We start from the raw sequence: 14,425 nt of genomic DNA, 5'->3' as shown, positions 1-14,425 counted from the left end.
GACGCCACCTGGTGTCCTATCTGGATGCATACCTGGTTGAGCGAGGTGTCAGCGTTGGAATTCAGAGATGAGGCCTGGGTCCACGATGTCCCTAGCAGAGACCCAGCACCTCTCCTCCTAATGACTCTGGAAAAGGTCTCGGCTTCCGGGGGTGTAGTTGTGGGGCTATAGTGCTGTGCCAGCGCACCCAACTTAACATCCTTGGGTACCGGTTGGTGTTGCGGAAGCGAAGTGGCCCAGGCCTTACTGATCCCCTTCTGGAGTTCCTGGTACTCCGCGGGAATGGTGGAGAGGTTCGGGGCAATTTCCAAGCCTCCAGGAAGACGTCCCGTGGCAGGCAGAGCTGATTTCAGGCAATAAGCATGGCAGAACAGCTCCAGCCCACGATGGTACCAGTAAACCAGTCAATCAAGGGATTGTGTCGCTGGAGCCAAGAGAATCCCAATACCACAGGTACCTGCGGAGACTCAATTAGCAGGAATTGGTGCGTCTTGCTGTGGTTCCCCGACACACGTAGGTTGATGGGGTGGTATGGTGGGTGACCCAGCCTATAGAGCACATGTCCAGCGCACTAACATTCATGGGAATGGAGAGGGGTTGAGTAGGGATGCCCAGCTCAGACTCTAGAGTAACGTCCATAAGACTCATATCGGCCCCCGAGTCGATGAGTATCCGGAGAAACTTGGACTATTCGCCCCCACTGCAGGGTTGCATGGAGAGGGGGGCGAGTAGGGGGAGAAGCAAAATCGTGAAGACCCACCAGAGTACTCATTCCTACCAATGAGCTAGGTGTCTTGAAGGGACAGGTAGACACATAATGACCGGCAGTACAGTACAGACAACTCTGGGTGTTAAGTCTGCCTACGCATTCGGCTGGAGACAGCCGAGACATACAGAGCTGCATCGGCTCGCGAAGCGGGAAATCGGCAGTCTTCGGAGGCTCATCAAGGAACTTGGGTAAGCTCGGATCCTCTCGGGAAATTGCGGAGTTCATCAGATAAAAGGTGGGAACCTTAAGTGAGCGATTGGCAGCTCGAAAACGAGGGGGCACTGGGAGAGAAAGGCCCGGCAGGCTCTGGAATCTCCATCGTAGCGCTCCGGGGGAGGTAAGCGGGGTACCCGGGAAACCGGGATGACGGCACTGCTACCAGCCAGGATACTGAGGGGCTGTGGGAGAGGTGGGAAAATTATTGTTATCGATCAATAGTGACAAACCTCCTGGCATTGGCAACTTAGATGGAAAGCTCCTGAGGATGCTAGCTGGCTCTATAGCCACATCTACAGTTGAATTCAGAAGTTTACATACACTTAGGTTGGAGTCATTAAAACTCATTTTTCAACCACTCCACAAATGTCTTGTTAACAAACTACAGTTTTGGCAAGTCGGTTAGGATATCTACTTTGTGCATGATAGTAATTTTTCCAACAATTGTTTACAGACAGATTATTTCACTTGTAATTCACTGTATCACAATTCCAGTGGGTCAGAAGTGTATATACACTAAGTTGACTGTGCCTTTAAACAGCTTGGAAAATTCCAGAAAAGGATGTCATGGCTTTAGAAGCTTCTGATAGGCTAATTGACATCATTTGAGTGTACCTGTGGATGTATTTCAAGGCCTACCTTCAAACTCAGTGCCTCTTTGCTTGACTTCATGGGAAAATGAAAACAAATCAGCCAAAACCTCAGGAAAAAATATTGTAGACCTCCATAGGTCTGGTTCATCCTTGGGAGCAACTTCCAAATGCCTGAAGCTACCACGTTCATCTGTACAAACAATAGTACGCAAGTATAAACACCATAGGACCACGCAGCCATCATACCGCTCAGGAAGGAGACGCGTTCTGTCTCCTAGAGATGAACATACTTTGGTGCGAAAAGTGCAAATCAATCCCAGAAAAAAAGCAAAGGACCTTGTGAAAATTCTGGAGAAAACAGGTTCAAAAGTATTTATATCCACAGAAAAACAAGTCCTATATCGACATAACCTGACAGGCCGCTCAGAAAGAAGAAGCCACTGCTCCAATACCGCCATAAAAAAGCCAGACTACGTTTTGCAACTGCACATGGTGACAAAGATCGTACTTTTTTGGAGAAATGTCCTTTGGTCTGATGAAACAAAAGTTGAACTGTTTGTTCATAATGACCATCGTTATGTTTGGAGGAAAAAGGGGGAGGGTTGCAAGCCGAAGAACAACAGCACGGGGGTGGCAGCATCATGTTGTGGGGGTGCTTTGCTGCAGGAGGGACTGGTGCACTTCACAAAATAGATGGCATCATGAGGCGGGAGAATTATGTGGATATATTGAAGCAACATCTCAAGACTTCAGTCAGGATGCTTGTCGCAAATGGGTTTTCCAAATGGACAATGACCCTAAGCATACTTCCAAAGTTGTGGCAAAATGGCTTAAAACCTCTTTGATTATAAATATTTACCTTTCATAAAATCACAAGTGTAACACATCAAAATAAAGCTTAACTTCTTGTTAATCCAGCCGCTGTGTCAGATTTCAAAAAGGCTTTACGGCGAAAGCACACCATGCGATATTCTGAGGACAGCGCCCCGCATACAAAAGCATGAAAAACATATTTCAACCAGGCAGGTGCGCCACGAAAGTCAGAAATAGCGATATAATAAATGCCTTACCTTTCTTGATCTTCTTCTGTTGGCACTCCAAAAGGTCCCAGATACATAACAAATGGCCATTTTGTTCGATAATGTACTTCTTTATATCCATAAAAACTCAGTTTAGCTGGCGCTCTTCAGTCAATAATCCACCCAGTTTCCGCCATCAAAATGCATACAAAATGAATCCCAAACGTTACTGATAAACTTTTCAAAGTCAAACAACATTTCTAATCAAACCTTAGGTATCCTGATACGTAATTAAACAATACAATTTAAGACGGAGAATCGTTATTGTCTTTACTGGAGAAAAATACCAAAGAACGCGCTCTCGTCCATGCGCATGGAAACACTACAGCTAAAATGGGAGCCACCTAGAAAAACTACAATTTCTAGCTAATTTTTCTAAATACAAAGCCTGAAACTCTTTCCAAAGACTTGACATCTACTGGAAGCCCTAGGAACTGCAATGGGAGGATTTTGCCTTATAATAAAAGTGACAGCCATTGAAAACAGTGGTAGGCTGAACAATTTTTTTTTGCGATGGTTTGTCCTCGGGGTTTTGCCTGCCATATCAGTTCTGTTATACTCACAGACATTATTTTAACAGTTTCAGACACTTTAGAGTGTTTTCTATCCAAATCTACCAATTATATGCATATCTTAGCTTCTGGGCCTGAGATACAGGCAGTTTACTTTAGGCACGCTTTTCATCCGGACGTCATAATACTGCCCCCTATCCCAAATAAGTTTTAAGGACAACAAAGTCAAGGTATTGGAGTGGCCATCACAAAGCGCTGACCTAAATCCTATCGAAAATCTGGGGGCAGAACTGAAAATGCGTGTGCGTGCAAGAAGGCCTACAAACCTGACTCTGTTACACCAGCTCTGTCAGGAGGAATGGGCCACAATTCACCCAACTTACTGTGGGAAGCTTGTGGAAGGCTACTCTAAATGTTTGACCCAAGTTAAACAATTTAAGGCAATGCTACCAAATACTAATTGTAGTGCAATTGTAGTGTAAACTTCTGACTCACTGGGAATGTGATGAAAGAAATAAAAGCTGAAATAAACAATTCTCTCTACTATTATTCTGACATTTCACATTCTTAAAATAAAGTGGTGATCCTAACTGACCTAAAACAGGGAATTTTTACTTGGATTAAATGTCAGGAATTGTGAAAAACTGAATTTAAATGCATTTAGCTAAGGTGTATGTAAACTTCCGACTTCAACTGTATGTATCATATCTTTAATTTGAGCCTAGAGGAAAGTATTTGTCCTCAGACCTGGAGGAAAGCCAAAGTCATTCCGCAACACAAGAATGGTAAAGTGGCCTTTACTGTTTCTAAAAGCTGACCTATCAGTTTGCTGCCAGCTTTAAAGAAATTATGAATAGACTAGCATTAGACTAGGATTGGTTGAAAGAACTTGATAATAATAAGATTGTGGGAGCTGTACTGTTAGATTTTAGTGCAGCCTTTGGTATTATTGACCATAATCTGTTGTTGAAAATATATGCATTATAAAACACAGAAATACCTCATTTGCCTAAGTATTCATACCCCTGAGTCAATACATGTTAGAATCGTCATTGGCAGCGATTACAGCTTTGGGTCTTTCTGGGTAAGTCTCTAAGAGCTTTGCACACCTGGACTGAACAATATTTCTACATTAATCTTTAAAAAATTCTTCAAGCTCTGTCAAGTTGGTTGTTGATCATTGCTAGACTGCCATTTTCAAGTATTGCCATAGATTTTCAAGCCAATTTCAGTGAAAACTTTAACTAGGCCACTCAGGAACATTCAATGTCGTCTTGGTAAGCAACTCCAGTGTATATTTGGCCTTGTGTTTTAGGTTACTGTCCTGCTGAAAGGGGAATCTGGAAAGCAGACTAAACCAGGTTTTCCTCTAGGATTTTGTCTGTGCTTAGCTATTTTCCATTTATTTGTATCCTAATCCTTGCCAATGACAAGCAAACCCATAACGAGATGCAGCCAGCAGCATGCTTGAAAATATGAAGAGTGGTACTCAGCGATGTGTTGTGTTGGATTTGCTCCAAACATAACACTTTGTATTCAGGACATAAAGTTAATTTCTTTGCCACATTTTTTGCAGTTTTACTTTAGTGCCTAATTGCAAACAGGATGCATGTTTTCGAAACATTTTATTCTGTGCAAGCTTAATTCTTTTCACTCTGTAATTTAGGTTAGTATTGTGGAGTAATTACAATGTTGTTGATCCATCCTTAGTTTTCTCCTATCAAAGCCATTAACCTTTCACGAGTATCAATCCCGGATCCGGGAGCACCCCCCACCCCCCACACACTGATTAGCATAGCTAGCATAGCTTCACAAGTAGATAGTAGCATCTAAATATCATTAAATCACAAGTCCAAGACACCAGATGAAAGATACAGATCTTGTGAATAAAGCCACCATTTCAGATTTTTAAAATGTTTTACAGGGAAGACAAAATATGTAAATCTATTAGCTAAACACGTTAGCAAAATACACCACTATTCTAACTCCATCAGTTTCTTACTCCTTCAGGTGCTATCACCAATTCGGCTCAACTAAGATATTGATAGCCAATAACCTATAAAAAAAACCATCAGATGACAGTCTGATAACATATTCATGGTATAGGATAGTTTTTGTTAGAAAAAAGTGCATATTTCAGGTAGAAATCACAGTTTACAATTGCACCGACCATCACAAATCGACTAGAATTACTAGATAGAGCAACGTGTATGACCAATTTACTCATCATAAAACATTTCATAAAAATAGACAAAGCATAGCAATGGAAAGACCCAGTTCTTGTGATTTCAGACCATATTTCAGATTTTCTAAGCGTTTTTCAGCGAAAACACAATAAATCGATAAGTTAGCATACCACATGTGCAAACGTTACCAGAGCATCGATTCCAGCCAAAGAGCGCTATAACGTAATCACCGCCAAAATATATTAATTTTTTCACTAACCTTCTCAGAATTCTTCCGATGACACTCCTGTAACATCATTTTACAACATACATATACAGTTTGTTCGAAAAGGTGCATATTTAGCCATACAAAACCGTGGTTACACAATAAAAATACTAGGAAATCAAGCCTCAATATGTCTGACGTCATCTATCAGAGTGATCTAGTTTAATTGAAAGCTAATCATATACTTGACTAAAAAATACAGGGTTGACAGGAATCGAAAGACAAATTAGTTCTTAATGCAATCGCTGATTTACATTTCTAAAATTATCCTTACTGTGCAATACAGGGTTCGCCAAGCGAAGGGATAGAAAACAAAATGGCGATATATGCGTTTAAAATATTTCGACAGAACAACGATTTATCATATTAAATATTACTTACTATGAGGTGATTTTCCATCGGATTCTTGGGCAATGTATTCTTTCTTGGGTATAATCTTCTTTTGGTCGAAAGATGTCCTTTGTCCGTCTAAATGCCCGCTAACGTTCAACCAGGACCCCGAAATGTGCCCGGTGCTTCACATAGAAATGCATCAAAATCGCACTAAACGGATATAAATTGCTATAAAACGGTTTAAATTAACTACCTTATGATGTTTCTAAGTCCTATATCGAATTAAATTACAGACGGATACATTTCAAGTTGATAACCGAGCCTGTGAAAATGGCATCCGGAGGTCCCTTCCTGCGTAAGGGCGAGCGTCGAAAGGGGGGCTACTCTCACTCCTTGGTCTTTTATAACCTCTGAGAGCTACCTAGAAGGCCCATTCCACTTCTCATTGGTTACTGACATCCAGGGGAAGGCGGGTGCAGTTCGTGTCGTTCCATAGGATAGACAGAGACCTTAAAAACTGATCTGAAACCAGAGCTTCGCTCTCAGACCTTTCACTGTCTGTCATGGATTTCGCTGTAGAAAGAGTTCTGGGTCACCCACAGACATAATTTCAACGTTGTATGAAACTAGAAAGTGTTTTCTATCCAATAGAATTAATAATATGCATATTGTACGAGCAAGAATTGAGTACTAGGCAGTTTAATTTGGAGACGACAAAATGCTAATTCGGAACAGCACCCCCTGTAGTCGCAAGTTAAACTGTAACTGTAACTGCATTAAAGTCACCATTGAGCTCATGGTGAAATTTGCTTTCCTTCCGGTTTCCTTCCTCTCCGGCAACTGAGTTAGGAAGGATGCCTGTATATTTGTAGTGACTGGGTGTCTTGATGCACCATCCAGAGTGTAATACATAACTTCACCATGCTCGAAGGGATATTCAATGTCTGCTTTTTTATTTTTACCCATCTACCAATAGGTGCCCGTCTTTACGATGTATTGGTTGAATCTGTGTTTGAAATTCACTGCTCGATGAGGTAGTCATGTTAAACACTATTATTGAACACAAAGTCCATGCAACTTGTTATGTGACTTGTGAAGCACATTTTTACTCCTGAACATATTTAGGCTTGCCAAAGGTGTTGAATACTTACTGACTCAAGATATTTAATTATTTTATAATAAAATGTGTAATTTCACTTTGACATTATGGGGTATTGTGTGTAGGCCAGTGACACAAAATCACAATGTGGAAAAAGTCAAGTGGGGGGTGAATACTGATGGCACTGTATCTAATAAAACACAGTGGGGTTTTCTTTAATGGAAGCTTCTCTAATGTTAAACATGGAAAGTGTTGTGAGGTTCTCTTGGTCCTCTACTTTTTCATTTTTTTTTTTACCAATGATCTTCCACTGGCATTAAACAAAGCCTGTGTCCATGTACTGTATGTGGATGATTAAACCCTATATGCGTCAGCTACCACAGCTAGTGAAATCACTGCAAAGCTAAACAAAGTCAGTTTAAGAATGGGTGGCTAGTAATAATCTGGTCTCTTAAGCTAAGAACATTGTATTTTGTACAAATCATTCCCTAAGTTCTAGACCTCAGCTGAATCTGGTAATGAATGACGTGGCTGTTGAGCAAGTTGTCATGGTCAAACCATTTTGATTCAATGGTTGTAAAGATGGGGAAGGGTCTGTCCGTGATAAAGAGATGCAATGCCTGCTTTTTTGACACCACACTCGACAAACAGGTCCTGCAGGCTCAAGTTTAGTCGTATCTTGATTATTGTCCAGTCATATGGTCAAATGCTGCAAAGAAGGACCTAGTTAAGCTGCAGCTGGCCCAGAACAGAGTGGCGTGTTTTGCTTTTCATTGTAATCGGTGGGCTAATATCGATACTATGCTTGCCAGTCTCTCTTGGCTAAGAGTTGCGGAAAGACTGACTGCATTTCTTCTTGTTTTTATAAGAAAAATTAATTTGCACTGACACACACACTTAAACCAACAGACATGCCACCACGGGTATTTTCACAGTCCCCATGTCCAGAACAAATTCAAGGACACTGTTACGTGTGCTTCTGGCCTCTAGGTCACAAGGCTGCTCATTAGGGCGCACACCTGTCACCAGTGTTACTCGCATAATGACACTCACCTGGACTCCATCACCTCCTTGATTACCTGCCCTTTATAAGTCTCTCCCTTTGGTTTCTTCCCCAGTCTTCATTGTTCCTGTTTCATGTCGGTGCGCTGTTTGTGTCTCTAGTTTTGTTCATTTATTAATTAAATGTATTCACTCCCTGAACTTGCATCCCGACTCTCAGCATACATCGTTACAGAAACATTCAGTACTATACCGTACAGAGCCATGATTGAATGGAACTCCCATTTCACATAGCACAAGTTGAACAGCAAACCTGGTTATAAAAATCAAATAAAGCAACACCTCGTGGCACAACGACTCTCCCTCACAACGACCTACTTTTTGTGTGTATGTATGGACATGAATGTGTAACTGATAGATAGATGCATAGACACACACACACACACACACACACACACACACACACACACACACACACACACACTACATGTTAATGTTTTTAAATGTATGTAAATTGTTAAGTCTTTTGTCTGCAATTCGTTTTCGTTATGTGTCGGATCCCAGAAAGACTAGCTGTCGCAGTTGGCGTTGGCTAATGGGGAACCTAATAAAATAAAATAAAATCTAAATTATCTCACTCAGCTTTAGCAACTGTGGCCTTGTCATTCACGCTAATAAAGCTTATCTGAATAAGAGAGAGAGTGACTGAGTGAGAGAAAGCGAGAGCAAGGGAGAGTGTGTGTGTGTGTGTGTGTGTGTGTGTGTGTGTGTGTGTGTGTGTGTGTGTGTGTGTGTGTGTGTGTGTGTGTGTGTGTGTGTGTGTGTGTGTGTGTGTGTGTGTGTGAATAACTGAATGGGTGTTCTCATATTAATGAGGGATAATTCATCATATGGTATCATCCCTACTTTGATGAATCCCAGCAATTTAAACTGGAGCCTGAACAAGTCAGCATCGGTTTGCAGAAACTGGCTAACCTTTTCAATTAATGTTGTACATATGTTCAGAATCTTTCAAAAACACTAGCTGGACAAAACATATTGTCCTGTTAATTTAAGTTCTCAGTTAACTACTATTCGCTATTGGTCAACTCACTGTAGAAGCTCAAACGTAAAATACGACACTGAGAAACTTCAATGAAACCTTTGGAGAGCGACTCAATTCTATACCATACAGAAACATCTTGATCTTTATTTTCTCCGTGCAGCGTTAAACAGTTGTATTCATTTCATTAAGCTAAGTTATAATTAATTACTCCCACCATGGACCTTTTGGCATCATTATAAGAGATATAAGAGAGAAATTAAAACACACAAACTGTATAAGTGATAGAAATCAAATGACTGAGAAAGGGCACACTAATTAAAAGGATCTAACATTAGCTGATTAGTGAAGAGTTCCAGGCTTATCAGAAGCCTTCTCCACCAAAAAAAGGTTAAAAAAAAAGATCTCAAATTAGATAAATAAATGCCTTCATAGCAATCAAGTCAAAAGTTAATAAATAATCCCTCCATTAAGAGTTTGTTTACGACATAGTTTTGGGGATTTAAGGCATTTAGACTAGTGTTTTTGCTTAAGATCACAACATTAAGTCTAGACTATAGACTCTAAACGACCATAGATATTGTTATGTTACAGCACCATGTGGTAGCTAACACAGTTTGGTACGGAAGTCCAGAAAGTACATATGATTTTTTTTTAAGTATTCCCTCCTTTTGCCCGAGATACATTTGTCATGATCAAAACATTTCAAAAGTTGTTTTGTAGAAATCACAAAATAAACACTATAAATAGGAGTGGACGTAGTGATGATAGATTGACAGTATGGCTGAGGCGGCAGAGTATATGTTTTTATTAATTACTACACTAACGGATGGTACATTTCATGCTAGCATCATGCTTTCATTTGTGTTTATAAGTAAGAATGTTAGCAAGCTAAATGTCCCTTACCTTGAGCAAAGGCATTTAAGTCCTGAACGATACGGACCTCCCAGGCTGTGTGCCACCCCCAAGACCACAGCCAAAAGCATACAACAACAATGCAGCTAACTTGGCTAGTCTTGTGAGTGAGAGAGTGAGCTAGCTAGTTAGGTAGTCTTGTTAGCTAGCTAGCTTGTTATCTGTGCTGGTTGTTAGCTTGCATAACTAATAGTAAGGGACACTTCATGTTTTATGGTGAGCTGCATTCCTGACGGTCTGATCAGATTCAAAAGCATCCTCAGAGGCTGATAAATTAAGATTCTGACTTCATAGGTAAAGCTCCTTACAGGCAGATTAGCAGCCAGTGCATTATGTATACGATCAAGAGTGAGTCCGCTCTATTCCTGGCATGTTGATCAGATTCAATAACAGCCTCAGAGGTGAATAAATCAGGATGCTGCCTTGTAGGCTGTCTGCAAGGAGCCTTACGTATGAAACACTCTACAAAGCAGCATCCTGATTTATCAGCCTCTGAGGCTGCTATTGAATCTGATCAGCCTGCCAGGAATAGAGCATACCCACTCTGCATAATATCCATCAGCCTATAAATCGCTAACAGTTAATCTGCCTGCAAGAAGCTTTACCTATGAAACAGCTTACACACAGTCTATAACCATTAGTCTACAGTGGTTGCTCGGAAATCTAGTTAAGATAATACAAAAATCACCATCAAAATACGTCAGTTTAAGCTAGAGATAGCTGCGTTTTTGCATGGGCTGCATCTTAATCCACCGCATCCGCCGATATAGCCCTTCCACATCTGTGGTGAAGAGTGGCAGAGCTAGAGTGGTGTTTGTCAGACCATGATACATCCTGAAAATTGTCCGACAGACTATTATGGCCACTCTTGAAAGCTGAGACTCTCACAAACACTATGGTGTTCTCCATTTTGTTATAGGACGCCAAAAGCCTCACAAGACTCGTCTGAAGGTACCAGGTACCAGTTTATAAAATGAATAGAAGTCTATATGGAGACAGTTTAGTGCCTAAAATAAGGGGATAAATACATGTTAAAAAATAAATAATAATTGTTTCCTGATCTTTCTTATATCTCAGATATAGGACAGACACTTCAGAACAAACTTCCTTCAGAATTTTTGGGGAACTATGTGTTGTTCCGTGTAGTGAATCTGTTATTCAGTAAGTTTCTATTGGCTAATAGAAGTAATGCCAAATTCATTGTTTCATCCCCATTTTTTTGTGTTTTTGATACTCTACCAACTTCTTATGGCTGCAGGGGCATTATTGAGTAGCTTGGATGAAAGATGCACAGAGGTGCCCATAGTAAACTGGCTGCTCCTCAGTCCCAGTTGCTAATATATGCATATTATTATTCGTATTGGATAGAAAACACTCTGAAGTTTCTAAAACTGTTTGAATTATGTCTGTGAGTATAACAGAAAGTTCCACTTCCTGTTTGGATTTTTTCTGAGGTGGCAGATTTTCCACCAAGCTCTCATTGAAATTACAGCGAGATATTGATGAGTTTTCACTTCCTACGGCTTCCACTAGATGTCAACAGTCAATAGAACTTTGTCTGATGACTCTAATGTGAAGGGGGGCCGAAGGAGACAGGAATTAGTCACCACCTCCACGAGCTGACCATGCTTTCACCATGCACGTTCACCTGAGGAGGACCTCCGTTCCACCGCTCATCTGAAGTCAATCTAATTCTCCGGTTGGAACGTTATTCAAGATGTATGTTAACAACATTCTAAAGATTGATTCAGTACATCGTTTGACATGTTTCTACTGACTGTTACGGAACTTTTGGACATTTCGTCACGTTATGGTGGACGCGCTTTGTGACTTTGGAATTGTTTACCAAATGCGCTAACCAAAGTAGCTAATTGGACATAACTAACAGACATTATCGAACAAATCAAGCATTTATTGTGGACCTGGGATTCCTAGGACTGCATTCTGATGAAGTTCATCAAAGGTAAGGAAACATTTATCATGTATTTTCTGGTTTGTGATGACTCCAAAATGGCGGCTAATTTTATTATATTTCTGAGCGCCGTCTCAGATTATTGCACGGGTTGCTTTTTCCGTAAAGTTTTTTTGAAATCTTACACAGCGGTTGCATTAAGGAGAGGTATATCTATAATTCCATGTGTATAACTTGTATTATCATCTACATTTATGATGAGTATTTCTGTTGAAACGATGTGGCTATGCAAAATCACTTGATGTTTTTGGAACTAGTGAATGTAACGCGCCAATGTAAACTCCGATTTTTTTATATAAATATGAACTTTATCAAACAAAACATGCATGTATTGTGTAACATGAAGTCCTATGAGTGTCATATGATGAAGATAATCAAAGGTTAGTGATTAATTTTATCTCTATTTCTGCTTTTTCTGACTGCTATCTTTCGCTGGAAAAATGGCTGTGCTTATTGTGGTTTGGTGGTGACCTAACATAATCGTTTGTAGTGCTTACGCTGAAAAGCATATTTGAAATCGGACACTTTGGTGGGATTAACAACAAGATTACCTTTAAAATGATATGAGACACATGTATGTTTGAGGAATTTTAATTATGAGATTTCTGTTGTTTGAATTTGGCGCCCTGCACTTTCACTGGCTGTTGTCATATCGATCCCGGTAGCGGGATGCAGCCATAAGAAGTTTTAAGGGGTCTTATAATTCTAAATCAAATAGCAAAATTATCTTTGGTATGACAATCTTAACACAATTCCATATGTTAGCTTAGAACCCCCTCTCCACTGGCTTAGACAGGGTTTAGACTCTAGAGGGTTAAATGTCCCACGAGCGCATTATAATCAATGCAGTAGCAGCCACAGGGCTCCTTGATGAGGTGGTTATTGTTCATGGTGCATCTGAACAAATGAATGGATGATGCGTGGTACTTTGATTATATCATGATCTCGACAACTTTTGGAAAGACAGCATCGAGCAACATCGAACAGCCCTCATTGCTGCTCGATCAGTCTACTTTTACAACCTGATTGAGGAGAATAAAAACAATCCAACTAAAATCAGCATTCCCCAAGTGAGGACGGCCTTCACTTTAGCAGTGATGAGTTCATGAACTTCGTCAATATCATTAGAAATTACGGACTCCTTGTTGAATCTGCGTATTTCTCCAAAGCTCAGTTGTCTTGAGTCTGCAAAGAACTGCCAGGGCCTAGGATCAATGGAGGCACTAAAGTTTTTTTGTATCCTGTATGTCTCAACACATTCATGAAAATAGTAATGGCCTCTAAACGTTCCAGCTGCCTACTTGGACCCTATTCCAACTAAACCACTGAAAGAGCTACTACCTGTGCTTTTCCCTACAATGTTGAACATAATAAACGTCTCCCTATCCTCTGGATGTGTACCAAACTGTACCAAACTACAATGTCAACTTTCACTGCTATGCGGATTGACACACAGCTGTACATTTCGATGAAACATAGTGAAGCGCCAAAATTGCCATGGCTGGAAACCTGTGTTTCAGACATAAGGATGTGGATGGCGGGAAATGTTTTTTTACTTTTAAACTCGTACAAAACAAAGATGCTAGTTCTATGTCGAAAGAAACAAAGAGATCTGCTGTTTGATCTGACAATTAATCTTAATGGTTGTACATTCATCTGAAATAAACATTTAAAGGGCCTCGGCGTTACTCTGGACCCTGATCTCTCTTTTGACAGGAAGCTTTTTTCCATCTTCGTAACATTGCAAAAATCAGACTTTTTTTGTCCAAATATTATGCAGATAAACTAATCCATGCTTATGTCAATTCTAGATTAGACTACTGCAATGCTCTACTCTGCGGCTACCCTGATAAAGCACTAAATAAACTTCAGTTAGTGCTAAACACGGCTGCTAGAATCCTGACTAGAACCAAAACATTTGATCACATTTCGCCAGTGCTAGCCTCTCTATACTGGCTTCCTGTTAAGCCTAGGGCTGATTTCAAGGCTTTACTGCTAACCTACAAAGCATTACATGGACTTGCTCCTACCAATCTCTCCAATTTGGTCCTGCCGTTCATACCTACACGTACGCTACGGTCACAAGACTCAGGCCTCCTTATTGCCCCTAGAATTTCTAAGCAAACAGCTGAGGCAGGGCTTTCTCCTATAAAGCTACATTTTTATGGAAGGGTTTGTCTATCCATGTGAGAGACGCAGACTCGGTCTCGACCTTTAAGTCTTTACTGAAGTCTCATCTCTTCAGTAGGTCCTATGATTGAGTGTAGTCTGGCCCAGGGGTGCGAAGGTGAATAGCAAGGCACTGGAGTGACGAACCGCCCTTGCTGTCACAGCCTGGCCGGCTCCCCTCTCTCCACTGGGTTTCTCTGCCTCTGACCCTATTATGGGGGCTGACTCACTGGCTAAGTAGTATTCTCCCTTGCCATCCCTGGGAGGGGTGCA

The sequence above is a fragment of the Salvelinus alpinus genome, chromosome 27, assembly GCF_045679555.1.
Source record: "Salvelinus alpinus chromosome 27, SLU_Salpinus.1, whole genome shotgun sequence".
Classification (NCBI taxonomy): Eukaryota; Metazoa; Chordata; class Actinopteri; order Salmoniformes; family Salmonidae; genus Salvelinus; species Salvelinus alpinus.
This window is presented reverse-complemented; position numbering follows the sequence as displayed.